Below are 27,783 nucleotides of genomic sequence, written 5' to 3' on the forward strand. Positions count from 1 at the left end.
CTTTGGTAGTGTTACTTGTTAGTCCGAGACTTAGGCTTGCCCAATAATAAATTTGAACTACTGGGTTCATGGCTAAAAAAGAGAAATCTGTTTGCCCCTAAAACTACATCTTGGTACAGACATAGAGAAAAATCATTTACTCCGTTCTTTTACCAAGGTAAGAACTATTTTTATTGCAATAATGTTCATGGTTTAATGCAAAAATGTGGACTGACATATGATCCTGCTGATGGGAGGTTGTTTATTGACTCCTCTAAAAGGAGTTTGAAAGGAATTTTGTTACATAACTTTAACAAATAAGCTCCTTTGCCTATTACTCATTCCACTCGCTTGAAAGAGTCATATGAAAATGTCGATATTATTCTCCAAGCTTTTCAATATGAAAATCGCTGGAATGCTTCTTAGACAACAGTCAGAGTTTACAAACGATCCATGTTTCATATGTTTATGGAATAGCAGAAAAAAGGAGCAGCATTATGTTAGAAAAAATTGGCCCATTCCTACTTTCCTCAAAAAAAGCGATTCTAATATTTTAAAAAATCCACTGATTGATGTAAAAAAAATACTACTACCAAAAAAAAAATTGTTTTTCTATCTTTTTCTAAGGACTTATTGACCCACCCTCGTGCTATGATCTCGACCTCGTACACATTATCCTATCTCAGCCATAATTGCTTTATATATACTGCTCACAAAAGTTAAGGGATATAAAAAAAAATCTAATTTTTTAGGGTCATTTTCAACAAGGAGTAATTTGGAGTGAAATTATCTACAAAAAAATGAATACTATAGCTTCAAATTTTAAGTTTTCAGATCTGAGTTGTGAAATTTTTTGAGTAGTCATCGAAAAGTCAACGAAAATAAATTTTTCAAAGTTTTTCTTCGTCGTTGAAAATGGTCTATATATTTGAAAAAAAAAAAAAATTTCTATCTTGCGATTTTAAAATTGTTTTAGGCAATTCAGTCAGCCTTGAATTACTTTTTTAAAAAGCTCTATATGATGATTTAACTCAGAGTAATTATCGATCACAAATAAAAAAATCCATTTCGACTTTTTATCTACCGTCGTCTGCTTTCCACTGAGGAACTACGTTAGCATTACTACCCAGTGGATAAAACGGTGTCCTGATTTCTATCTATCGTTTGGTTTATTACCCTCTATTTCGTTTATTGTCTTATCCGTCAACGTATATTTGTTCATTCACTCATTCATACATTTGCACACTCGCATACTTTCGTTATTTCTTCCACTTCCAGGCATCCATCCACCTTTTTCCCTCTCAGGATAGCCTCGACGTACATCGCAGTTACTGTTTAGTTGTTTTTGTCTTACAGCATTTTTGTCACTATGTTTTCTGGTGTGATGCTGCCTATTCTTAGCTCCAGTCATCACCTCTTCGCATTCCACTGGTTCCACTCGAAAAATGTATGCTTTGCGTCGTCTCGTTCGTATTTACAGTATTTAAAATTTGTTCTAGTTACTTTCCCTCTGTTGTGTAAATATTTGTGTGATTGTGTAAATAATTGTGTAAATATTTAATTTCTGAAGTACATATGACCGGTAAGAAATGGATCAAGAAAAAATTCACTTCTCCGAATCTCATACACATTCACGGTCTCAAATCGTCGATCAGACGTCTTGTCCATGTATCAGTCCTGTTCGTCGATTGTTCCATTCTGTCATCATCTTGTTTCTATCCTCTTTCACAATTTCCGGCATAGCAGCAGCTTTTTTAGCTATTTTGAGAGCAAGAGTTAATGCGTGCACGCTATATTGAAATGCCCTCTCTGCAGCTATTTTATGTTTAGGTTTTTCTAGGCATCTTTAAATGCGATTCGTGGCTGATCACTTTTGTTTACTGACACTTTAGAAAGTTCTAGATTTTTATTTGTAAATATAGAACTTAAAGTTCTGTCCATAAACGTTGTCTATCTCTTGCTAAAAAGCGATGCCTTACGAGAAAATCTTCATATTGCTTTTATATTGTGATAGAGTTTTTTGATATATTGAGACGTCGGGGTCACTCAGGTATGCTTGGAGTAAGCGTAAGCTCAGGGTTGCTTTGATTTGGCTTCCATACAACGGATAAGCCGGGACAAGCAATATTGTTGCATAGAGAAAATTGTATTTTTACGGAATAGGTAATAACTAAGTGTTATTATGATCACACCAGATTCTCACTTAATGTATTCTTAAGGGATTCTAATAGAAATTCACCAAACTCAAGCTTAACGAATTTCCAGAAAGGTACTAGCAAAGAAAGGAAAAATAGCTAAATAAAATTGTTCTTACTTTTTATTTTATTGCTTTAGTTTGTAATGGAAACTGCATCGCTCTTGCTCTTTACTCTCTATCTCTTTTAGCTGGTTTCTTGCAGACTTGCTGACCTTCTCCACTTCACTATTTGATTCTTCTTCGTACTACTGCAGTGCTGAACTCTCGAAATCTCGAACTTCCGAACATCCCTGTTGCGCGACCTTGCGCAGAGCTTTTATAGCCAGGTATTGTGTATTGGTGGAGAAATTTTCTTATTCTGTATAATATTTTTTTATTAGCCTATGAGCATGAGTTTTTAGAGAGAGAGAGAGAGAGAGAGAGAGAGAGAGAGAGAGAGAGAGAGAGAGAGGGCGATCCCTTTTAAGCTTGGGCCCTTTTCTTCAATGATGGCTCTCTTAGAGTATCATTTTCGAGAGTAAGAGTGTCTATTATTTATAATTATTATTATGGATTTAATTGACTATAATGATACATAATACTTACTTAACATTAAAGAATTAATAATAAATCGTAATAACTGTAGAATACAATAGTTCTATTATAAAACAATTAAAAAAACTTCCAAAATTTGCAAGATTCATTAAGAAAAATTCATTATCGTTATATTATTTGTTTTACTTCGTGTTGAAATATCAAAGATTATCTATTATTACTACATTAATAATTATTTCATAGTTATAAAAATATATTTCAAAAGTGTTTGTCTCACAGAACGATGATTGTTAAAATTAATTATTATCTGATGTCTTATAATAATTTGTGAAATTACTTAAAACTTCACAATAAAACATTAATGAGAGGTTCTGGGTGGGCTGATTATTTGTTATTAATTGGGGTATAAAAGATTTTTACAATTTGATTTTATTCAGTTTCAATGATAATTTTAAACCTTCTTACAAAGAGAAAAATTCCGTGGGAAAAGATAGATTTTACTTTCATGGCCCCCTCCTCCTATCATCATGATAACTCTCGAGAGCTCTGTTGAGTGAGAAAGAACAAGATCGGGCAGTAACTGTTTCTCACACTCTTGCTCCTTCTGTATATAATGTTGGTTTTCCATCTGATCTTCGGATTAATTTCTATAAATTAATTAGGTAAAAAAAATTAAATTAAGCTAAATTACGGCTTGCCCTTACAATATATTTCTTCGAGTCATTCTCTTGTGCAGCATATAAATCTAAAATTTATTTGCATCATCAATAATGATTTTCATGTTTTCCTTCCTCAAGTCGCTGTTATTCCAAATTTATTCGCACAATTCGCCAGATTTTTTTTCTTGTGTTCCATATTTCAACTATTCTGCTGAAAAATGAAGAAATTAATAAGTTTATGAACTCCAATTGAAGTTTAGATAAGTTAGGATGGTTCAAGATTCCTTGTGTCTTCTTCTCGTTTAGCGACAAAATATATGCGTAGACTAATTTGGAGTGGGCGTATCTTATTATATTCATGACTTATTACATATGCTTAACCCTTTCAGGGGCAGCGTATAATATATGATATACCTAACTTTTTCTGTTTTTATCCATACGGCGGCCGTTCTAAGCTCAATCGCTCTTGAATAAATTTCTATACCATTATTAGTACTTAGGCTTCATAATGCTTTGATTAAAAATTTGTAAAATTTATTTAATCAATTATTTATAAACAATCAAAGGCGGAAAATTCGCAGTTTTTTTTTGAATAAATCCGATCTTGGACAGAGTTTTCAAGATAATTTTATGAAACTTTGTATAAAAGGGCTTTTGAAGGTGCCAATCACGAATCCGTTATCAGAATTTGAAAAGTCAAAATGGCGGACCCAATATAGCGGCTATTTTAGGTTAAAATTGCACTTTTCTATGTAATTCACTTGGAAAAAAGTTGTAACGGTGTTTTCAGGATCGTTGATTACGGATCCAGTATCAAAATTTTCAAATTCAAAAAAGTACACCCTATATGGCGGCTCTATCGGATTTTTTTGGTCGCCGATCATACATCTGAGTTCCGACTTTAGACATTCATAATTTTCTAAACGTTTTACATGTGATTCGTGTTTGAAAAATTAATAGAGAATAATCTATTAAACATATATCGATAAGTTGCTATTTTGGCTTCACCATCGTGAGGTCCGAAATCTTGATTTCAGATTCATAATCCATGACTCTGATACCCTTTGTCTAAGAAAGTATTCGATCTCTGACAGTGTCTGATTATGAATATTATTACTACTTATTTTTATCCGATCTTGTCCTGCTACTTTTTTTATTTGAAGGAAGTATTCAACAAATACAAAATTTCTGAAAAGATCATTATCCTAAATCACTCGAGAATTAAAAAACTATTCAAGAAAATAGTCAGGTATTCTTGAAATTGGAACAGCGTAGAATTTTTCATACAAAAGAAAAAATTTTTCAGGGAGTAGAATTCTCGACTTAAAAGGACAGATAGTATCTAGGAAGCAAAAAAAGATCGTTTTCTGAACCTGGTTTTTTTGAACGCGTAGGTACAAAGAATCTCCCTGATAGCGTGAAAACTCCAGGAGATGTATTCTTACTATATATTTGTTTTCATGAAAATTGATTGAAATTTTAGTGAAACAGTCAAACCTTTGTTGTAATAAAAAAAATTGAAATTTGAACGCATTACCAATGATGAGATAAAGTAGTTTCTGGGGCTAAATAATGGAGATCAAAAGGTCACCATCGTATAAAGACTATTGGTCTAAGAACTTTCAGATGAATGATCCATACATCTCTTCAGTCATGCCTGTGAAACGATTTTCTTTCCTCTTATCTAATTACGATATGACCCTTTTTCATTTTCAAATAAAACGATTTCAAAAATTGGTGATTTCGATTTTTTCAAAAAATGATCATTTTCAAACGGCTATATCTCTAGTTTTAATGCGTCCATTGAGATGCACCGGGTCTCAAATTATAGGTCTTAAAAAGACAAAAAAAAATGACACGCGGTTGGTTCAAAAATATTGAAAATTGGCCAAGTTACAGTGCTCAGAATATGAGCATCAAATTGACCCTAAAAGCGTACCAATATCGTCAGAGTACACCCGGTAGCTGTCACTTTTTATAAATGGACAATTTTTTTCTTGAAAGTAGAAGAGTTGACGTATCAAATGACTCCCCGCATGTCGAAAAATATGAAAAGTTTTCTGAGATACAAATTTTTCAAAAAAACACTTGTTTATTATAGCGTATGTAATTTTCAATTTAAAATTTATAAAAAAATAATATTAATAGAAATTGATATTTGACAGAAATGGGGAAGTACGGAAAGGTAATATATTAAAAATAATTGAAATTGAAACTGTGTCATCTTTTTTGTCTTTTTAAGACCTGTAATTTGAGACCCGGCGCATCTCAATGGACGCATTAAAACTAGAGATATAGCCGTTTGAAAATGACCATTTTTTGAAAAAATCGAAATCGCCAATTTTTGAAATCGTTTTATTTGAAAATAAAAAAGGGTCATATCGTGAAAATTTCAGAGCATGTTCTACTCGATTTGAGCTAACTAACACCGCCTCAAAGTAGAAAAAAAATTGAATGCGTTTTTTTTTTTTCGCCTTTGAAAATGTCTATTTTTGAAAAAACGGCCAACTTTTATCGGCTATATCTCTGGTTCTAATGCATCGATTGAGATGCCCTGGATCTTAAATGAAAGGTCTTAAAAAGACAAAAAAAAATGACACGCGGTTGGTTCAAAAATATTAAAAATTGACTAAGTTACAGTACTCGGAATATGAGCATCAAATTGACCCTAAAAAGCGTACGAATATCGTTAGAGTACACCCGATAGCTGTCACTTTTTATAACTGAACAATTTTTTTCTTGAAAGTATAAAAGTAGACGAATCAAATGAGATGTCGCACGTTGAAAAATATTGAAAACTCGCGGAGCTACGATTTTTCAAAAATAGCCAAAAACAGGCAGATTTTCAGACTTTGAAAAAATATATATGGACATATATATATTTTAACGAAAATCTGAGATAGCCAAAAGGCTTCTTTTGACATACTCTATCATAGAAAAAATCGCCGAGAAGATCGTCTAACCCCCCTGCGCAGCCAATTTAAAAAAACTGCTGGAATCACCCATATATATTTTTTTAGATCGCTCAATCCGAATATGTCATGTGCTTTACTTTGAAGGGTCTTGTAGAGGTTATTTTAAAATCATTCAGGTGTCAATGCAAGGTTAGTTTTGTAAAACCTTCCAGAAAAATCTAAAAAAATTCATGTAAAGGTGTCTTGGGTTACTAATTACGTATCCAAGGTCGGTGATTTCCCAGGGATTTTGTCAGATTGTAAGAAAAACTGCATTGCCTACCATCACAATAGGGAAGAACCTAGGTTGCATGCTTTTGAAATAATATGGAAATAATAGTCTTAAAATGATAAAAGATAAAAAAAAATACAAATGATCAACCGGATAAATCTTCTACAAATTTACATTTTGAAAAAATCTGTTTCTAATAATATAAAAGATAGGAAATAAACATTTCAATTTGTTATTATTTTTATAATTCAAATTGCCAATTTCGTATTTTTAGACTTGAAAATTTTCGAGATGAAAAAGCAAGTTCTTTTTACAATAATATTGTATAATCACTGATTTCAAAACAATTGAAATAAATTGTTCGAATCCTATTTGCAACTGTTCCAACGACTGTTCTATAAATAAAAAAATGTATGAATCAGTAGATGAATTCGATTATGTCATTTATCTACCATCTAACAATGAATCGGATGATGGTGAAGAGATCAGCGATAACGAAGATGTCTCTAATCAAAAGTTGCGGTGAGTAACAACTATTCAACATACTGTCAATTTAAATCCTCTCAAGAAAAAAATACACAAAAATGAAAATTCGAACAAAGAACTTTGGAGTCGTACATGTAAAGAAAGTGCTGAATTATTATTTACTGAACATATTGGTCGCAAAAATATTCTTCAAAATATTAAAACACCTGGTGATCTTTTTCTATTTTTGTTTATTGAAAAAAATATTAATCTAATTGTAATAAACAACCTTATATATAAGCTAAAAAAATATTTTGCCCGACAAGCATGTTACATGTGAAGAGATAAAATATTTTTTAGGAATTAACATGCTTATGAGCTTAAAAAGCTTCCGTCTTACCGTGACTATTGGTCTAGCAATTTGCAAATGCATTTTTATATTAGTTATGCTATGCCAGTGAAAAGATTTTCATTTTTGTTGTCGAAAATTCATTTGAATGATAATGCGACGGAACCTAAAAAAGGTTAACTAAATTTCGACAAGCTGTACACAATCAATATTTATCTCGAAAATCTTTCCGAATCTTTCGACTAATAATTATGTTAATTCCAATTATAATATATTGGAAAGGTTGGAAAGAAACCTGAAAAATGTTTTGGTAAAAGAGTTGGAAAAGACCTAACAAGAAATTTTGTGAGTAAGAATTACGTTTACTTTGATAATTATTTTTCAATCACAAATTTTATGATTTCTTTATTCAATGAAAATATTTTTGCATCTGCAACCGTAAAAAAAGATAGGTCTGATCTGACAAAAATTTAGATGATTTATAAAGATATAAACTACGTGCGAGGAATTCCGTACATCTAACGAAGGTGTTTGGTAGATAAAATGGATGGATAAAAAACCAATCCAATTTTGTCTAATTTTCATGAAATTCAAATTTTAACAAGTGTGGACCTTTGTCAGAAGAATGGATCTAAATTGTAACGTATATTTATGATGTGGTCATGATATGCTGTTAATATGCGCGCATCGCCAACTCCATGCATATCCACCTTTTAGCTACTGTTTCAAAGCTATAAAGCTTCCTTCAACATCAGCTCATCGCCTCAACTTGCTTAGCGATGTCTAGCCTATTTCTCTTTTTTTGTCTACACTGCTCGCTAGAAGGTAAACTACACCTTCATCATCACTGAAATAACTCCGGAGATAATTAACGTTGAGAAGGAGCTAGGACAACACACCGAAATCGATAACCTAGAGAGGATCTCGCCAAACCTCTCGAAAGCATTGCCACTTCTTTTTCGTGAGTGGTACAAGAAGGTCCGGCATTGTGAGTATATCGTTTTGTACTATATCTTGCGTATGGTACAAAACGTGAATAGTCGTTTGAACTTCATTGTCCGATATGTAGTTGTTAAAAAAAGAGCATTACGCCAACATTTGTTTTAAAATAATAATTATCGATTTAAAAAAAAGAAAATGTAGAATATGTACAAAGTTATATATTAAGAGACGGTCTACCTCATCCAGCCGCTCTCTCCTCACTACTTCATTTCATCACACATCTATTCTCACGCACACTATATCGGCGTTGCGCACTCATACAACTTCTCTATTCTTTGTGCATGCGCACTACCCAACATACCTCGGCGGGAAATATGAATTCATATATTCTAACAGTAGTTACTTTATTTGCTTTTGGCGACATGTAATTTCTCTTCCTGCTCGATATATAAATTTGTTTTTAAGTATGTCACATAGAATAAGATCGATTAGAATAGATACTCGTTGTAACGACAAAAATACACTTTAATCTAATTGATAATAAATTATTTTACAGCTGGGCGATTCTTGGCTATTTCTAACAGTTTAAAACATCATATCACCAATTTTGTTCAAAGTTGGTAGACTTGTTACCTATACTGAGGTCAACATCTGTGCAGAGTTTTAGATCAAAATATTGATAAGGGGCTGACTTATCAACTGTTGAAAAAATATTGAACTTTTCTTTATTAATTCGATTTCTCGGAGACTAACAAAGAGATGGACATGATTCTTTTTTTCAATGACGCGGAAAGAGTTCCACTTTTAAAATGTAAATAGTAAAATACCAAATCATTTATTTATGCCATTGTTATAAACAATTTTTTCAAAAAATCGACGATATCTCAAAAAATGATATTTTTTTTTAATTTTTGCATCATCATGTTTCTTGTCATTTTTTACATATGAAACCGTTGAGAAATTCAAGTGCTCGCTAGTAGGATTAAGACAGCACTAAAATGAACGGCCTTCTGCGTCTAACGGGGGGCGTCCGCGTGTCTCCCATCCCAGACTTTCTTGGACCAGGTCGGCGTGATGCCGGACACGGGGGCAATGGTCTGTGCGGATCATCCCGGGGTAGTGGCATACGTTGCACCCTTCCCACTGTGCGCGGGATAGGGTGCCACGAGGGAGGCCTCGCTTCCTGGGGGTCAGCGGCAACCCGTGTCGCCGGTTCGGGGCGGACTACAGCGGCTTTTCGACCGTGAGGTCCTCACCCGTGAACCCTACCACAAGATTTATGTGTATGGGTCCCGTTGCTACCGTCCACGTTCACCACGAGGCTTACCCCGCACGTCCGCTGCTCCCGGTGAGTGGTGGCCTCCGACCTGGCCTCCGGAGTCGCTGGTCTGACTCTGGCAGCTGGAGGCTGGATGGGATGGCCCTCGAGGGCCCGGTCGGTGACGGCGCTGTACCTCCTTCAGCGCCTGTGCGAACTGGCGCCGACGGAACACCACCTTGTGGTAAAGTGACGCCACTTGTCGTTCGAACCGCCTTAGTTTGGACGATCGGAGTTTCCATGGGGTTACCCTTTGACGGTTTATCTGCCGTTACCCGCGCCCCCGAGGGCGTGTGCGATCCATTCGCCACCACCTCGGCCGGTCTAGGGTCTTGGGCTTTACCAACGTCAATACCCTCTCTCTCCGCGTTCACTTTACCGCCACATTCATCATTTGCGCCTCCAGGGGAGTTCTCGCTCTCGTCGCTCAACACGCTCGCTACTATCGGTGCTGACTGTGTTGGCGGAGACCGCGAGATCTCGTTTACGGGGTTTATTTTAGGGGATGAAGAAGTGGGGTCAACCCCACCTAACCACTCCTTTCCTCGTTTCCCTTGTTGCATTGGGGATAGTACTTTCTGCTGTACTCCAGTAACCCGCACTCGATGCACTTGAGTGGCTTGGAGAAGTCTCTCTCCCGTCTTTGAGGAGCTTCCGGCTTCCTAATTCGGTCCTCCCAGGACAAGTTTTTTCCAACGAGGTTGTGCTTCATCCCTTCAGATATGTCCTTGAGAGATAATAGCACTTGGCTCAGTAGATCGGCGGGTGGAGCCTTCTTTTCGCCATCAACTGCCTCTAGGCTCGGACTAGATGTCGCCCCCGAGGGCGTCGGTGTGTAGATGATCTAGTGCGTCACCTTCTCGAGCACTTTCTCCATACGGTTCAACCTGTCGCTGACCTCCGGCTTATCGTTGGACATTGATGCCACTTTACCCTTGCGGCCCTTGCTTCCATCGGTGCGAGGGTGGTACGCTAACTCCGGGTACAGAGTTGATTGTGGATCAGGTACCACCTGTTCTACCTTTCGCTGGTGCAAGCTGTTTTATGCCGCCGTGGCCAGCGCGTTCAGGGTTCGTATGGAGCTCACTTCGGATCTCCGCACCTGGCCCTGAATGTCCGGGAGAAGGTTGGCGTGCAGCAGGTCCAATTGGCAATCAGGCGTGATTTGGGGCTTAGCCGCTTCACACATCAGGCCCATCATGTTGGCGATGTAAACATTCACGGGTTCGTTGGGGCCCTGATATCGGCTCTGAATTTCCCTCATCAGACGCTGTTGCTGCTGCACACTGGTCCCAAACCATTCCCTTGCGGCCATCTCGAATTCGGCGTAGGAGAACCATTCCTCCTTCATCGCCTCGTACCAAGTAAGGGCGGGACTGACGAGTAGCTCCGATACCGTTAGGAGCATTTCGTCTTCCGTGAGTCCTGTGCCATTCCTCAAGTTGTCCAGCCTAGATAGGAAGGTGTCAATACTCGCATTGCCCTCTCCTGAAAACTTCAGTTTTCATCCTCGGACAATGCGACCAACATCCCTTGTAGTCGACCAAGGGTTTGTTGTCTGCTGAGATGACCATGTGCTCGGCGGGTGTTTATTCACTTCAGCATTAACTCCACTGAGTTAATGCTATCCATCCCCTCCGAAAGGGAGCGCGTGTTTTCTTGTTGTCACATTTCGCTAGAATTATTTGCATTATCTTGTCGTACATTCCTGTTTACGGCATTTTCCAATGCGCTCATTCTGGCAGATAGGTCGTCCAGTTGGCTCTTAACATTGCTGCAGTTGTTGTATATCTGGTCTAATACTTTCGTTAGACTTGACACGTTTACTCTTAACGAGTCTAGCAAATTGAGCTTCTTCTCATTTTCTCTGGACCGGAAAATGAGGTCTTGGATCATTACCGCAAATGCCGGCGGGAGTTGAAACTGGCTACCATCATTAGCCGTTATAGTAATATTTTTATTACTGCCGTCGTAGTACTCTCGCCGTCATCCAGTACATTTGTGACGCTTATCGCTGTTTCCTGAATCCGCGATATCACCTCTACACTTTGCATTAGCTGGGCTAGCGGGTGTTTACTTTCTTGTTCGGATGCTGTGTGTTCCGAGCATATGGATACTATGAGCTCCGAGCCTAGGGCTGCCCTTCTTGCTGGATTGCTGTGTTGGTTGTCGACTTCCATGAAATCCGCCGCAGAGTAGTCTTCTAACAACCAATTTTGCAGTCGCCCAGCTCTCGAGAGCTTATTCCCGCTTTTCTTGAGCTCCAAGTGTTCGAGGTATTCGTTTATTTCCTCGTCTTGGAGCGTCAACACCCAGTCTTCGACTTCTTTTTGAGTGCAGTCCATTGTCATCTGTTAGTTATGTCCCGACTAGTTTTCAACAGATTTATACGCTTGTTTGACGGATGATGCGAGTGCGAGTGCTATATTTAATGTTTATAAGCAAACACGCAAAACTTTAGACTTTACTGGCCGGCAATAGGCTCAACAAGGGGCGGGCCTTCGCAAGCTAACTAACAGAGAGGCGATGTTTCTTATGTGGCCTTTAACTCAAAGTGTGCAAAACAACACATTGATTGCCACCTAAGTCGCTGGTTGACTGAGCGCAAGGTCAATGCTTAGAACCGGCGTTTTGAATAATTATAAACGCTGTAGGTTCTTTTACGTTGGGCGCCATGTAACGGGGTGGATAACCGTCTTTTTGTTTATGCGCGCGATCGAATCAAAGAGCGCGCGGGATTATCTAAACGTTTAAATTCGAAAACCGGAAAGTCGGAAGGAACGGCATCAGTCAACTAACTTTCTACTAGCGAGAAATAATAACATCAGAATTACGGTCAATATCACAAGTGAGATCGTTTATTTCCTCTTATCTCTACAATGTATTCGGCCCGCGTATTTATGTTTACAAAGCGCGCGCGCGACAATAACATGCAGTGTCGGATCGCTCGCCGCTCTTTGTTCGCCGAGTTAATACATGCACGCTTCTTATGGAGTACGAGAGATTAGTTATTAGCAATCGTGATACTAAGCTGGCCAGCTTACCTTATTAGCAGTCGCACAGTGAACAAGAGAAAAAGTTCGCACTCTAGCTTCGGGAAAGTCTGTCTTTGTGACGAGGTATCACGCGTTTTTTTTTATTTCGCCCTCGATGGCGAAACCCCTCACTCACGCACACTTGCACGCACTCGCTCTGGTCTGGCTCAGGCACCGCTCCTCTCGATGGATTCAATTGACTCCTCTCAGCACTCGAAGAAACCTCGGGAAAACTCTAATTAATATTTCCTGGAACTAAGTGTGCGGGTTCTAATCTTCGACTTGTTCATTTTCATACGCACGCGTTCCGTCCCGTCTCGTGCCGGATTCCCTCGTTACCAGTAGGTGCTGCCCCCGCAGGCAGCCGCACGGTTGGGTTGTCAGCGCTAATAAGACGTTTACCGTCACAATGAATACACCTCTATGTTACTATAATCGTATTTTCGAATATTGATACATTCATTCCTGATAACCTATATATTTCTTCAAAAATATACAATTTTAAACGAAATCAAAGGAGCATATTCTTTTAAATTTTATACAAAACACAGTAGTATTTTTATTTTTGCAAATATTTAACTTTTTTTCCTTGGGGTCCGCTATATTGTTGCCATCACCATGGATTTTCAAATTTTGACTTCATATTTCAAATCATTTCTCTTAAAAACATAAGACTATGACAAGTTACTTCTGAGCAAAGTAGTTACGAAATGACTATAACTTTTCTAATCAGCTATGTCTTTCGAAAAGTTCAATATTTTTTTCTCAAAATTTATGACATATCCAAGAAAATGTCAAGAGAGCTTTTTAATTTGGAATTTTATGTAGAATGTAGTAGTTTTTTTTCATTTGCCAAGTTTTCAGTTTTTTTTTGCTTGAGTGCCGCTATCTTGAATTGCCTAATTTGTATTTCATATTTGTATTTAGCGACCCCATAAACCTAAGAATATGATTAGAACAGTTCGGTGCAATTTGCAGCTTCATTGTGCTCCTCAATTGTTAAATTAAATTATATTAAAAAATAATAATAAGAAAGAATAAACAATATAATTTATATACCTTGTAACGGTACTATATATGAGCTATTTATTAAATCACTAAATGACTGCAACTAGTCTAACGTATCTATCTGTTTAGTCAAAACAATACATTAAGCGGCGCTACCTCACTGTTTACGCGACTGTAGACAAATAAGAGTCGAGTCAAAACAAATAGCGTGACGTCACAAATAATAGACATAGATATAATGATCCATAATATTGAGAAAAATATGTTAACTATAGATAATTTGAATATAACAAAGTATCGATTACATAGATTTTAACATACAGATTCACAATATCTTATTCAATTATAAATTAATAATGAATATCAATATGTAAAGTTAATTTATTTATTAACATATGAAATATTAGAAAAATATAAATAATTTATACGCAAAGTGAATAAACATAGAACATGAGTAAGAATTGGTTTCATTAATAACAGCTGTATAATAACTGTTATTAATAAATAAACAATTAATAATTTATTTAAACAATAAGCCATATATAGAACGAAAATATTAAGTTAATACTTGATAATGATAACTTTATGATTTAGAAATCTTAGATAATTAATCTAATAATTGCATATTAAGATTAGAAAAAACCGTTACAAATATGAAAAATTAGTCATAATTCAAATGTTATTAATTAATTTAAATAATTAATTTTGGAAAATACTTCCAAAATTAATCAACTATAAAGTTATATGAAATTTTAATAATTTTCTATTGTAAATAATGTAATATCACGTTAATTAACTTTATTAGTTAATAACTTTTGACGACACTATTGGCGATAATTGTATATTGTATAAAATCAACAAATAACAAATTCTGTAAAATTTACATGTGTTAAAAACTTAATATTAATGGTTATTTACTTGTAAATTAAGAAAACTTATTTCTCAAAATTCGCGAATGTCTCTCGAATTTTCGATGAAATCTCTCCTGCAATAATAAGCGGGAAAATCTATGTATAAATAGGCCTACCTTTGCACAGGCTAGCATTCACTTCTAGCCTTGCAAGGTGAGCGCATGAGTCTGAATAAACTTGGATTAATACCTAAGTTCTTTCTCTCATTGTGATTAACTAAGCAAGACTATCCTTTCCTTATAATTTGAGCTCGACTTATAGAACATCTCGCGCTATAAGAAACTTGGGCCGAATTATATCCTATCAAAGAAAGACTTTAGCTCTGCTTATGGGACAATTCGCACCATAAGAAACTAGGGCATTGTCTGACTTTCCTCGATATATTGCACTTACTTATGTATATTTGATTTACTTATTTATTATATTTGATTCATTTATCTATTTTCTTGACAATTAGAGTAAAATCATTGGAAACAAATTCTTACTCATTAGCTAGATTACAAGAGTTCGAATTATTTTATTTATAAGTGATACGAACATCACAACCTCAATGAATATCTCATATTTCATCAGTTATTAAAGTTATTATAACATTTTTATTTTATCTACTAAAGACCGGGCAAAACTTGGTGTAGCTAACATCGTACTATGTTATTCATCAGATAATAAAAGAAGATGCCTACAAATGATACAACTAATTTAATGTTATCTAATTCAGTGTTTAAGTCGACATAAATACAGTTAATAAACATGAATAATTATTTATTATATAATAATTATAATTTTGTGAAGCTACTTGAGATAATAATTTGTGTATTATTTTATAGATATTATCCTCCCTATCAAAAATGAGGGTAGTAGCATCAAATTAATTGTCATTTATAGACATTTTGTTCTATTTGCATATACATGATATATTTATGGTGCTTCAGACAAAAATATCTTATTATTCAATAAACAAAATTTTAATAATACCTGACACAATGATGAAGGCTTATAAAATTTGTACTTATTTTGTATATAAATAATGAAATGAATATTACTTTACGTATGAAAACTCGGAAAATATAGAAACAGTTAGGGATTTCCGGTCGAGAGCTCAGACGGGATAGACGTGTGCGGTGTAAGATAGCAATTGAGGTAGTGATATTAGGATAAAAGAGAGAATAAACAATCGAAAAGTGGACTAGCAGGACGAGTGTAAGGGTAGGTTGCGAAGGAGTGTTAAAGAAATGAAAGATAAGGGCGAGTGAGAAGAAAATGAGTGAAAGTACGAAGATCGGTAAAAGTGCGGTTATGGCGGCAGTAAGCAGGAAGGAAGAGACGAAAAGCGGAGAACAAGAGTGGATAAAAAAGGGACGGGGCAGACCAAAGAAAGTAGGAAACGAGAAGAAGGAAAACAGCGGAGAAAAGGATATAAGAAAGTTCATGCAAAAGGAGAAAGATACGAGCAAGGAAATAGGGTTCGCAAAAAGTGTCAAATTAGTGCATACAACAATAAATTGATTGAAATATTAAAAGGGAGTCCTAATAGAGCAATTTGTAACTATGTATTCATTTTTGAAAAATTGGCCAAATTGAGGAGAGATAGTGAGCATCCTGAATAAGAGCAGAGGTAGTAGGGCAAAGAGCAAATAAAGGAGAGGCAACATATACATGTGCAAATATTTATATTGTTAATGCGAATTATAAGCGGATTTTATTGTAGCGAAGCGGTTATGCGAAGATAGTTTTTTTGTAAGCGTTTTGAGAATGTAAGAAATTAAAAGGAATATTAAAAGGAAAATTTTGTAAAAGGCCGTGAAGGCTACACATGAGCAATAAAATACTACTACTACTACTAGAAACGGTTAATTACTACACGTTGGCAATCAAGCATCGATAAATTTTGATAAATCTTCCCTACTACTTCATCAATAGTACACTGAGAATTTTAGAAAATTTACAGCAGTTTCAAATTACAAGGATAATGTTACTTTCTATTGCAAATTCATCCCAGCTGTTGAAGTTTTATTAAAAAAAATGGCATTTATGTAAAAATATCTCATTTTCAAACTAAATCGTTTGTTTGAGTTAGGTACTTATTTTAAAAACTATTAAACTTTAATTTTTTTTTACGGAGAAAAATTGCATCCTGTTTGCATTTTTTATACAAAAATGCAAACAGGAATCATTTATATTTCCAAACCAGTAAAATTATCACATCTGAGACCAATTTCAATTTCATTATAAATTTTGGCATATAAAATGATATTTTATGAAAAGTAATGTATCTGATTTATCTTTTTAGAATATACGAGGTGTGTTCAAAAAGTAAGGTGAATTTTTATTTTATGGAAAAATATTTACTTATTCATCAATATTTATTTTGTTCCCTTCAAAGTATTCCTGCTCAGATATAATACACTTGTGCCAACGTTTTTTCCAATCCTTGAAGCACTTCTGGTAAGCATTTTCTGGTATAGCCTTGAAGCGATAAACATGGATAATGATGGTGAAAGTAATCTACTTACTGAAGAAAAAACAATTAACATCGTATGCAGCTTACATAAATATTTAAAAATAGAAAAAAATAATAATATACATAAACATTAGAAGCTTGAATGCAGATTACAAAAAATTAATAGTTTTCATAAACAGGTTCCTAATAAGACTTAGCATTATAATATGTACAGAAATTTGGAATCTGCAACATGAACAAATTCTAAATATAGATGGATATAACATCTATTATAATAATAGTAAACTAAACAGATCAGATGGTGTAGTAATCTATATTAACAATGACATCAAAGGAAACACAGAAATAATACAAATCAATAACTTGAAAATAATTATCTCGAAAATAATATTACTAAACAGTAAAGAATTAAATTTGTCCTCTGATTACAGATCTCACGACATTCATAAAACCGAATTCATAATTAATTTTAAAAAGTTTTTAAAACTCAATCAAAATAAGAAAAATAGTATAATAGTTAGTGATTTTAACTGTGATATACTTAGCCAAGAAATAATGGACCAAGAATTTCTACAAGTACTTTTAAAAAATGGCTATTGTCCTGATTTTCACGGTATAATCAGACCATCCATTGATAATAACAATAAAAGTTCATGCATTGATAATTTCTTCATGAAGTTTGATAGGATAAAATTACAATACATATCTATTAAGCACGCTATTCAACAGCCATTATGCACTGATAGTGTCATTGAAGGGTTTAAAAAAGAAAATTCGACAAGATACAAATATCATTAAAATAAATTTCCAAAAATTAAACAGCATAGCTAGAACTATAAATTGGGGTGAAATAGAAATACAAGCAGATTTAAACCAAGCTAACTTGACTCTTATGAACATTAAACAATGCATACAAAAAGCTAAAATGGTTAACAACATAAGTAAAAAGAACAATAAAATAGAACCTAGAAAAGTATGAATAACTAAATTACTAATATCATTTAAAACTAAAGAAAAACTTAAAACATCGGGAAAACCGTCCAAATTAATACAATAAAAAAAGAAAATTACAAAAATTATGTCAAAACAATTGACATAGTCATTAAACAAGCAAAAGAAACTTGATACAAATCTTATCCAAGCCACAGTTCACAATCCTAGAAACCTATGGTCAATAATTAATAATAAATTAGGAAAAAACACAAATAAAAATAATTACATTGACTACATCATTCATAATAACGCCAAAATTACTGAACCAACAACAATAGCAGACATAATGAATGAATTTTTTTGCAATATTAGAATAGAACTTAGTAGCAAAATAAACGCACCACTACATACACATATAAAATAGAAGAGATCATTGCCAAAATGAAAAATAAAAATGGTGGAGTCGGTGGCATTAACACGAAAGTAATAAAAACATTAACTGAAGTTATAACATCTCCCATAGCACACATAATAAACTTAAGCATCGAAAATGAAATTTGGCCAGATGCACGAAAAAAAACAGAAATTAAACCAATCCACGAATCTAAAGAAAAACACTTACCTAAGAACTACAGACCAATATCATTCATTTCTAGCATAGTCGAGATATTTGAAAAAATTATCCACAAAAGATTTTTAAGCTTAAAAAAGATTACAACTTAATATCAAGTAAACAATTTGGCTTCCAAAAGAACAAAAGCACCAAAGATACATTAAATTATGGAACAAATATTATATACAAACAACTGAATCACAGTGATCCAATTGCTATAACTATTTTCGACCATTTCACGGATGTGTACGATCGGTTGATCGAGTTATTCGCTTGCATGCTCGCTCGCTACCGATTTCCTCGTATTCGCAGGTGTGACGGGAGAGCTAAGATGTTATGCGCGGTCGCTTATCGAAAACAATAACGCGAAGCTGGCCAGCTTACCTTATGCGATTAGCCGCGTTGTCAGGGGGAAAAGTTCAACGTCGTAGTTTTGCGCGTGACTCAGGTTGCCACTTTTCCGAATTAAAGACGAGGCTCTCTCTGTCGTCGTGATGCTTCCGTCGGATGGATTCAGCAACCTCGTGGATGGCCTCCGATGGCGTCTCGGCTAGCCACTCGAATTCGCAGAAGCAACAAAGAACTATCGGCCGGTTAACGTTCATGCTTCTTGTGGCGTTCACACGTACGCACGTCGTTGCCGGTGATAGAGGCACTTCTAGGTTCGGACACGCTATTCGCGACTTTCGGGTAACCGCATAACTCTAGCGTTAGTGCTCCTGGACTCCTGCACGCTGTTGCTGGTGTCAAAGGCGCTCTCCCACTGGTCCTTTTCTCTTTTTGCGCGTTCCTTCCCATTTCGGACCGAGTTCCCGTTTTCGACTTGTCCGGGCCGGTAGGTGCTGTCTCGCAGGCAGCCACGCGATCGAGACGGTAGCGCAAACCGAACATTTACCGTCACAAATACCGTGTAAAATCTTCTCACTCCGAATCAGAATCTACAATACCAAATGACAAAATAAAATACAAATCAATTGAAACTGTCTTAGTCGTAATAGACAAAATAACTAAAGGTAATAGCAATAAAATAACTTTAAATAAACCAGCATCAGCCCCTAGTAATCCAATCCAACAACCAAATTGCTATAGGATGACTTACAGAGATATAAACTACATAGGAAATAACAAAACCCTACTCTATTTTAAGAGAAGTTTACAAGGTAAATAAACTTTTGTCAACTCTGTTTACTCACTTGAACTTCAACCGAAATACAAAGAACTCGTAGAACTTGATGATGTTATATTCACTTCGACCTGCCATCGTACTCGTACTTCTATAAAGCAACACCAGAGAATTTTCCTATATAGAACAACATGTGCAATAGGAATTACTTGCCCAACAAGATTCAACCACAGTGAAAGAATAAAACATATTATGGGTCAAAATGCCTTAATAGGATATTATACCATAGTGTAACAGGCTGCCGTTTAGTCTATAATACCTTTGGAACGTATCTATATAACTACTAAACGACGCCTAGTTATCTCTGTGCTCAAAGCACAGCAACCTACCTTGTCTCGGAGTGCGCCTGCGCAGAGTCTCTTCGATACTCCGAGTTGGGTTCCCCCAACTCACCGCTTGGCGGCGCTGTCGCCTTTACCTAGTAGCGCTCGCGCGGCCGCTGCTGGAAACTAAGTTGACGATTCCAGTCTACCGGTATCCGCGTGATCCGTGCTACGCTACCGGCGAATTCGAATGAAATGTAAACACTAGCGACCTCCGGACAAAGGAAAGAACAAATAACGATAACTCGTTTATTTAAAACTATTAATCGGTTTATTCGATTAGATCAAATACACGGAGAATCTGCCGAGAGTCTTGCGCACGCTTGCGCGAATGACAATCTACGCAATATGAGAGAGAGAGAGAAAACCGCGATCACCGCGAACTAACCGCTCGCACGCAACAATTAACTTCCTCGTGCACGCTGCGCGGGATCGCTTGCTATAACAATAATAGGGGAAGGTGCACCTACCGCAAGGACGATGAGGATACGGTGGCCAACCGTATCCGATCAACACGCGGCTAATAAGCTGCTTCGCTGCTTGCCGCACCGCCTCGATTACTGTTGCTGCTGTTGTTGTTGCTGCTGTCGCTGCTACTGCTGTTGCTGCTGTTGCTGCTGCTGCTGTTACTGCTGTTGCTGCTGCTGCTGTTACTGCTGCTGCTGCTGCACCCAGCACACCGCACCAAAGTTCGCACTGTTCGCCTTAGCACCACCACACGAAAACTTCAAAATGGCTCGGGAACAAAAGGTTAGATCGACACAGGCGGACTGAGTGACACAGTCATACTGCCTGTTGAACGCTCCCCTCCCGGTCATTGCCCCTCTCTCTCTCTCGCGAACCGATCGCGGCTTTTCTCGATCAGCCGCTCATTAACCTCGCGCGAGTCTAACGATTTACGCTAATCGTTGCAATAGCTAGATCAAAACTTTTTAGATTCTGGTGAAGAAGAATACTGAAAAAATTCAAATATTTAATAAAAAATTTATCTAAAGTACCATATTAGTTTTAAGTTAATAATAACTCTATCCAAACCGGCGAACAGAAAGTTTTCCGCTGGTGGATTGGAAATTTTGTAAAAAATTTTTGTAATGTATATATACAATCATTGTATGTAATTATGTATATATACTCTGGATAATAATAATAATAATACGATCTGCATGCGAATCTCGTTCTTTTGCTGCATTCACCCAATGCAGCATCAGGCGGTGGGAACTATCATTTTGCCTCCGTTTAATAAAGAAAATTTGTATTGATAAGTTGCGAGCTACTTGAACTTCAGTAGATACGGCTCTACTATTGCAATTAGCACTATTTTTACATGTACAAATAAGACATTTATAATATATTAAGACAATTTTCTCTGCTTAAACCATCCGACTTCTACAGTATATTTTATTTATTCAAATAAGTCCTACCACATACCTGATATATTATAGAAATAAATAAAGTTGTTATTTTTAAGTATGATTTAATTAAGTTATTCGTTACAGGATTCCATCAGCAGCTATGTATAGCACTGGAGCTAGCCTTGGATTGCTATATTTCACTGATTGGAGACTTGTACTTCAATATCTTCCCTATTATAGAGGAAAATTCCAAACATAAATGAGATTCCATAGTATTGATATTGTTTTATTATAATATTGTTCAAATGAATGCTCAGGCAATTGTATTCGAATTTTATCTACATATAAAATAACCAAAAATGTAGTGTAACAATAAATTTCGAATAGTTAATAATAAACTGTAATGAAGTTTCAGTTTATGTCAATTAATATTTATATTAAATAATATATTCCATAAAATGTACAAATAAAATGATCCATTACAATCGAAAACCTCTTCTATCCTAGGATATTCAGTATTTTTCAACATTGTGTTCCTTATACTATTGTTCCCTCTTGAATGATTTTCTTTCAGATTTTTCATATAGTAATATTATGGAGGAGAGGAGTACTGACAAAAATAATACTTTTTTTAGAGATATAGATAAAGAACATTTATTCATAATTAATTGTACAATATAAAGCATCTTCTTAACCATATCCTGTAATTTTTTTAATGAAAAATATCGAGAAATAATCTGATGACATAGCTTTTTTAAAAATGTCTTTTGAAAAAGATGATTTTATATTTTCATGAAAGCATCACTAAAACCAGCTCCTAACGGTCTTTGATTATTTTTTGCATTTTAAAACTTTTTAGTCATTTGAAGTCAAATAAGCAATTTTTCATTCAAATTTCTGCTATGTAACCTATTCGTATTTCGTACTAAGATGACAAAAATTTTACTGAGTTTTCAACGCCATAACTTTTTAACTAAACGCGTCAGAAAAAAATCAAGATGTATCAATTCCGACAGTTTAAAGTCTCGTCTTTCGAATGCCATCATTAAAATTAGTTTAAAATTTTTCTGGAAAAAGAGACGACGAATTTTTCACCAAAAAATGTGAAATTTTCAAAAATTTTCTAAATAATGTCAAATTGTGAACATTAAAGAGGGGGATCCCTATAACTGGAAATGCCTAAAAAGGTGACATTAGCATCTGCCCTTCAAAATGCCATTCAGATTTTTGAGGAATACAAAAACGTGAAAATGTTGTTCAAAACCTTCAAAAAGTCTATAAATGCATATAATTCTTTGTAAATGGTACATTAATTTTACGAATGAATGGCATATGATCATTTATACAGGGTGGTCCATTTTAATCGAGGATCCCAAATTACTCCGTTCCTAAGCGTTATATCAAAAAAAAGTTCAGACAAAAGTTGCTCAATATTAAGGGGGACATCTTTTGGTGACCTTGGATTCTACCTTGGACATGGCCCGTCAAGGTCATTTCAAGGTCAATGTTTTTTTTAAATGGGAACCTCCATTTTTTATCATGGATTCGGATTCCTCGTGAAATTCTACGTTCAGATAACATAACATTTCTGGGGTCGGGGTGACCCCCACCCTCAAATAACCCCCCCAAAAGTCATTTCAAGGATAACGTTGTTTTATTAATTTTAACCTTGATGTTTACTGCGGATTCAGGTTCTACGTTAAATTTTACGTCCAGATAATGTTTAACGTACAGGGTCCCGATATCCCTCCCTATTAACCCCCGCCCCCTAAAAGGTCGTTTAAAGGTTATCATTATTTTTTAATGGTAACTTCTATTTTTATTTCGGGTTTGGAATCCTTGTCTAATTCTACGTTCAAGTAACCTAATATGTCTGGGGTCGGGGTGACCCTCACCCTTGAATCCACCCCAAAGTCATTTATTTGAATGGTAATCCCGATTTTCACTGTGGATTCAGATTCCTCGTTAAATTCTACGTCCTGCTATGATGGCACAAGTGTGGGGTCCCTATGACCTCTCACTCCCCCCCCTCCCGAGGTCATTATACGGTTGACGGTATTTTCCAAAAAAAGACCTCTTATTTTGTTCACCAGGCTTACAGTCCTCAATTCCTTGATCCTTTAGCTCTATTACCCTAAATCCTTATACCTTACCCCCAATTCCTCTACTACCTAACTCAATAACCAACAAGGATAAGCCCAGAACGTTAATTCTCAAAGTCCTTGATTTCAAATTTCTTAATCCCGGAGCCCTGGTGTTCACTGTAGGGTATATTGGGCACAACGGTTTTCAAGATACTTACGGCCGATTCGAGACTATTAAGTTGTTTAAAATATTTTTCACTTGCTTTTACTTGAGTGAGAAGTAAGTAAAGCGAAAAAAAATTATAAGTTATTACAATTTTGTTATGTGAGAAATTCGAAATTTTTATATTACTATTGTTTACTGCAGGGTTCATTGTACACTACCATTCTGAACATGGTTGACTACACTTCTGCTGAAATCGTTGATATGTTGTTGGTTTTGGGAGAGCGTCAGGGAAATTATAACGCAGCTGAAAGACTTTATGCAGAAAGATACCAAAATAGACGTCACCCTAACGCCAATACTATTAGGACTCTAAAATTACGCGCACAAGGTGGAAATTTGCGTCGCCAACGCCAACACAATGACTATGGTGGAAATGACGTTCGAGTTTTGGTCATACTAGCACATGTACATATAAATCCTCACATAAGTTCACGTCAAATAGCCAGGGAAAGCCGTATTCCAAGAACCACAGTTTTCGGATTTTACGAGTCATGAAATATCACCCGTATCATATTACACTCACACAAGCTTTAACTCTTAATGATATGTTAGAACGTACTCGTTTTTGTCAATGGGCCTTGCAAATGCTTGAGTTGGATCCAAACTTTTTCCAATTCGTACTTTTTTCCGATGAAGCATCATTCAAAAGTAATGGTAAATTGAATCGGCATAACTGCCACTATTGGTCAAATGAAAACCATCACTGGTATCGACCAATAGATCATCAACATCGCTGGATTATCAATGTCTAGTGTGGAATTGTGAATGGTCACTTGATTGGACCTTATTTATTTGATGGAAACGTAACTGCACAAATTTTCTTGGAGTTTCTCCGCAATCATTTGCCTAGATTACTAGAAAATGTGGATCTAGCTACTAGACAGAGAATGTGGATACAACTAGATGGAGCACCACCACATTTTTCTGGCATAGTCCAAGGTTTCCTCGATAATGAATATCCTCAGAGATGGATTGGTCGCCGTGGGCCAGTCGCATGGCCAGCTCGTTCGCCAGATATGACATCACCCGATTTCTATCTGTGGGGATTGCTAAAAAACGTAGTTTACCAAGTAGCACCAACCACAAGAGAGGATATGATGGAGCGGATCCGACAAGCGTGTGCTACTATACCCAGAAATATTTTGTTGAGCACGGTGAGACAATTTCAGAGAGGACTTCATTTGTGCATTGTTGCTAATGGAAGAAATTTAGAACATTTACTAAATAGCTAAATAAAGTAATCATACACACACAAACAAACACACACGCACGCACGCACGTACGCACGCCCACACACACGTCCCAAGGCATCGGCGTGAGCTTTGCTGCGTCGAAGACGGGTATTGGCGCACCCGGGATCCCGAGCAATTGTGGTCTTTTCGAGACTGCGTTATGGAAGTGTAAAAGCAAACTGTGCTCATACCTGAAAGGTCGGAACGGCCGCAAACAGTTTCCCTCCGTGTCGATGGCAAGGGCGGTTGAGCAAAGAAATGCCTTATCCTGTCTAGGTAGGCGGACTGGATGGACCCTCAAGGCCTAGCCGTGTCTCGTGAGAATAATGACGTCGTCTTCAATCAAAAACCCAAACGTAGATTAAAATATAGATACACAGCCTAGTTCACAGGTGATGATACGCACAACAACAACCGAGCACACTAGTAGGAAACCCAGCGAGTGTCGCAATGGAGAATGCTTCAGGAGTGCTAGGGAAATATAGAAAAAAAATACACACACGCACACGCACAAACACACACACACAGTGGAAGGGGAGGGTGGTGGTGGGGGGATAAAACATCATAGAAGCATAAGAAGTGGGAATTTAGTGGTCATGGCGAGTCCCACACACGGGGAGTATCGAGCGGATCTCTACGGTGCATTACCTCTTCGGTAAAAAAAATACACAATACAGGAGGGGGGGGGGGGGGGAAGGTCATTGGGACCCCACACTTGTGCCGTCACCAGGACATAGAATTTTACGTAGAATCTGCATCCACGATACAAATTGTGGTTGCCATTCAGCTAACAACGTTAACCTTCAAATGACCTTTGGGTGGGTTATCCCGCACACACACATGTCACGTTATCTTAACGTAAAATTAGACGAGGAATCCAAACGCGTAATAAAAATAGGAGTTACCATTAAAAAATAACGATCACCTTTAAACGACTTTTCAAGGGGCGGGGGTTAATGGGGGGGTCATCGGGACCCCGAACGTTAAACATCATCTGAACGTAGAATCTAACGAAGAATCTGAATCCGGAGTGAAAATCGGGATTACCATTTAAAAAAATGTCTTGCGGGGGGATTCAAGGGTGGGGGTCACCCCGACCCCAGACATATTAGGTTACCTGAACGCAGAATTAGACAAAGAATCCAAACCCGTAATAAAAACAGGAGTTACCATTAAAAAATAACGATAACCTTTAAACGACCTTTCAGGGGGCTCGGGTTAATAGGGGGGGACATCGGGACCCTGTACGTTACACATCATCTGGACGTAGAATTTAACGTAGAATCTGAATTCGCAGTAACATCAAGGTTAAAATTAATCAAACAACGTTATCCTTGAAATGACTTTCGGGGGGTTATTTGAGGGTGGGGGGTCACCCCGACCCCAGACATGTTATGTTATCTAAACGTAGAATTTCACGAGGAATCCGAATCCATGATAAACAATGGGGATTCCCATTTAAAAAAACATTGACCTTGAGATGACCTTGACGGAACATGACCAAGGTCGAATCCAAGGTCACCAAAAGATGTCCCCCTTGATATTGAGGAACTTTTGTCTGAACTTTTTTTTGATATAACGCTTAGGAACGGAGTAATTTGCGGACCTCGATTATAATGGACCACCCTGTATATATTGTAACGTACCTATTATTCGGGGAAATGGAATGTTACGGAATAGGCTACCGCGAACGATGGGCTGCACCTGAAGGGCGCGATACCCGTGTGTAAGGTCGTGTGCACAAGGGGGACGTTGGCTCGTCGCTCTGCAGCTTTGCCGGCTACATGCTTGAGCGATGAGATTCGAAGCCGCTACTAACCCGTTGAATGCTCCCCTACAAGAGTAGTTGTGGAGTTGATGCTCAAAGAATGCTGTAAGGGGGGGAGGGATCGCGCAGATTCGCGATCGCGGCAGATACACTCTATGTTTGTGAATTCGTTCGGCGAGGATCGGGTAAGATTGGATGGCGAAGAAATTGCTAGCTGGCCGTTGCGATTCAATACTTAGGCTTTATTGTAAGCCTACAAAACCAAATGTATCGCCCAATGGGCAAACATTACAAAATACGAGGGTGGTTTGATAAGTCCGTGATTTCTGAAAAGTTGGCGCTATTATCGTAACGTGTAACGGTGAATTTTGGCCGTGCCCATCTGGGTTTCTCGCGACCGTCCGCACAAATTATTTATTCGGGGATTCGGGAAGCAAAAGACGTTCCCACGACTGAATAACGCGTCGAGCATAAACACGTTAAACGCACAGATTCGAAATCGGGATGAGGAGTGATACAGCTGCTGCTGGAGCTACAGATGCTGCTGCTACAGATGCTGCTGGAGTGATACTGGGCGCGACCCAGCCTCACGCTCTATTACTCGTCCGCGCACCAGGCGTGTTTCCGAAAACGAATAAAACGTCGGCGAGGTCGCGGGGCTAACTTGGAAAACCGTGTCCCATTAGTTTTATCTACGCGCATGACTTCCTTTGCTTATAGCTTAGCAGAAACTCTCCCGAATTTTCCGCGGCGATCCGCAATTTGAGCGCTCTCTTTCTCTCTCTCTTTCTCTCCTTTCTTCTGCTCCATCTGCATCGCTCCAGTCGTCAGCTCAGCCCGTGTTCAGCACCTCGTAAACAAAAGATCCAAGCATGAGTGTGTGTACCAAACGCAAACACTCTCAGCTTGGCGCGGCGCACGGACATTTACGAGAGCGAAACGGACGAAATCGGCCCTGCCGAGATTCTCCGTTACAGCCTCCCCGAAGCCACCGATCCTTTCCATAGGATCGGGGGCTGTCTCCC

At 37.0% G+C, this 27,783-nt stretch overlaps 1 protein-coding gene and 1 long non-coding RNA gene across 4 annotated transcripts in view; one reads left to right on the forward strand and one right to left on the reverse strand.

Moving 5' to 3' along the window:
- Positions 1 to 21,732, forward strand: part of LOC131672482 (uncharacterized) — a 48,909-nt gene extending 27,177 nt beyond the window's left edge. Inside the window, exon 3 of the long non-coding RNA XR_009302629.1 lies at positions 21,593 to 21,732. This is a non-coding gene — a long non-coding RNA (uncharacterized LOC131672482). The remainder of the gene's footprint in view (positions 1 to 21,592) is intronic.
- Positions 1 to 27,783, reverse strand: part of LOC131672465 (protein IWS1 homolog) — a 555,150-nt gene that overhangs the window by 333,385 nt on the left and 193,982 nt on the right. The window lies entirely within an intron of this gene.

The sequence above is a fragment of the Phymastichus coffea genome, unplaced genomic scaffold, assembly GCF_024137745.1.
Source record: "Phymastichus coffea isolate CEN01 unplaced genomic scaffold, Cenicafe_Pcof_1.1 PCOF00011, whole genome shotgun sequence".
NCBI classification, from domain to species: Eukaryota; Metazoa; Arthropoda; class Insecta; order Hymenoptera; family Eulophidae; genus Phymastichus; species Phymastichus coffea.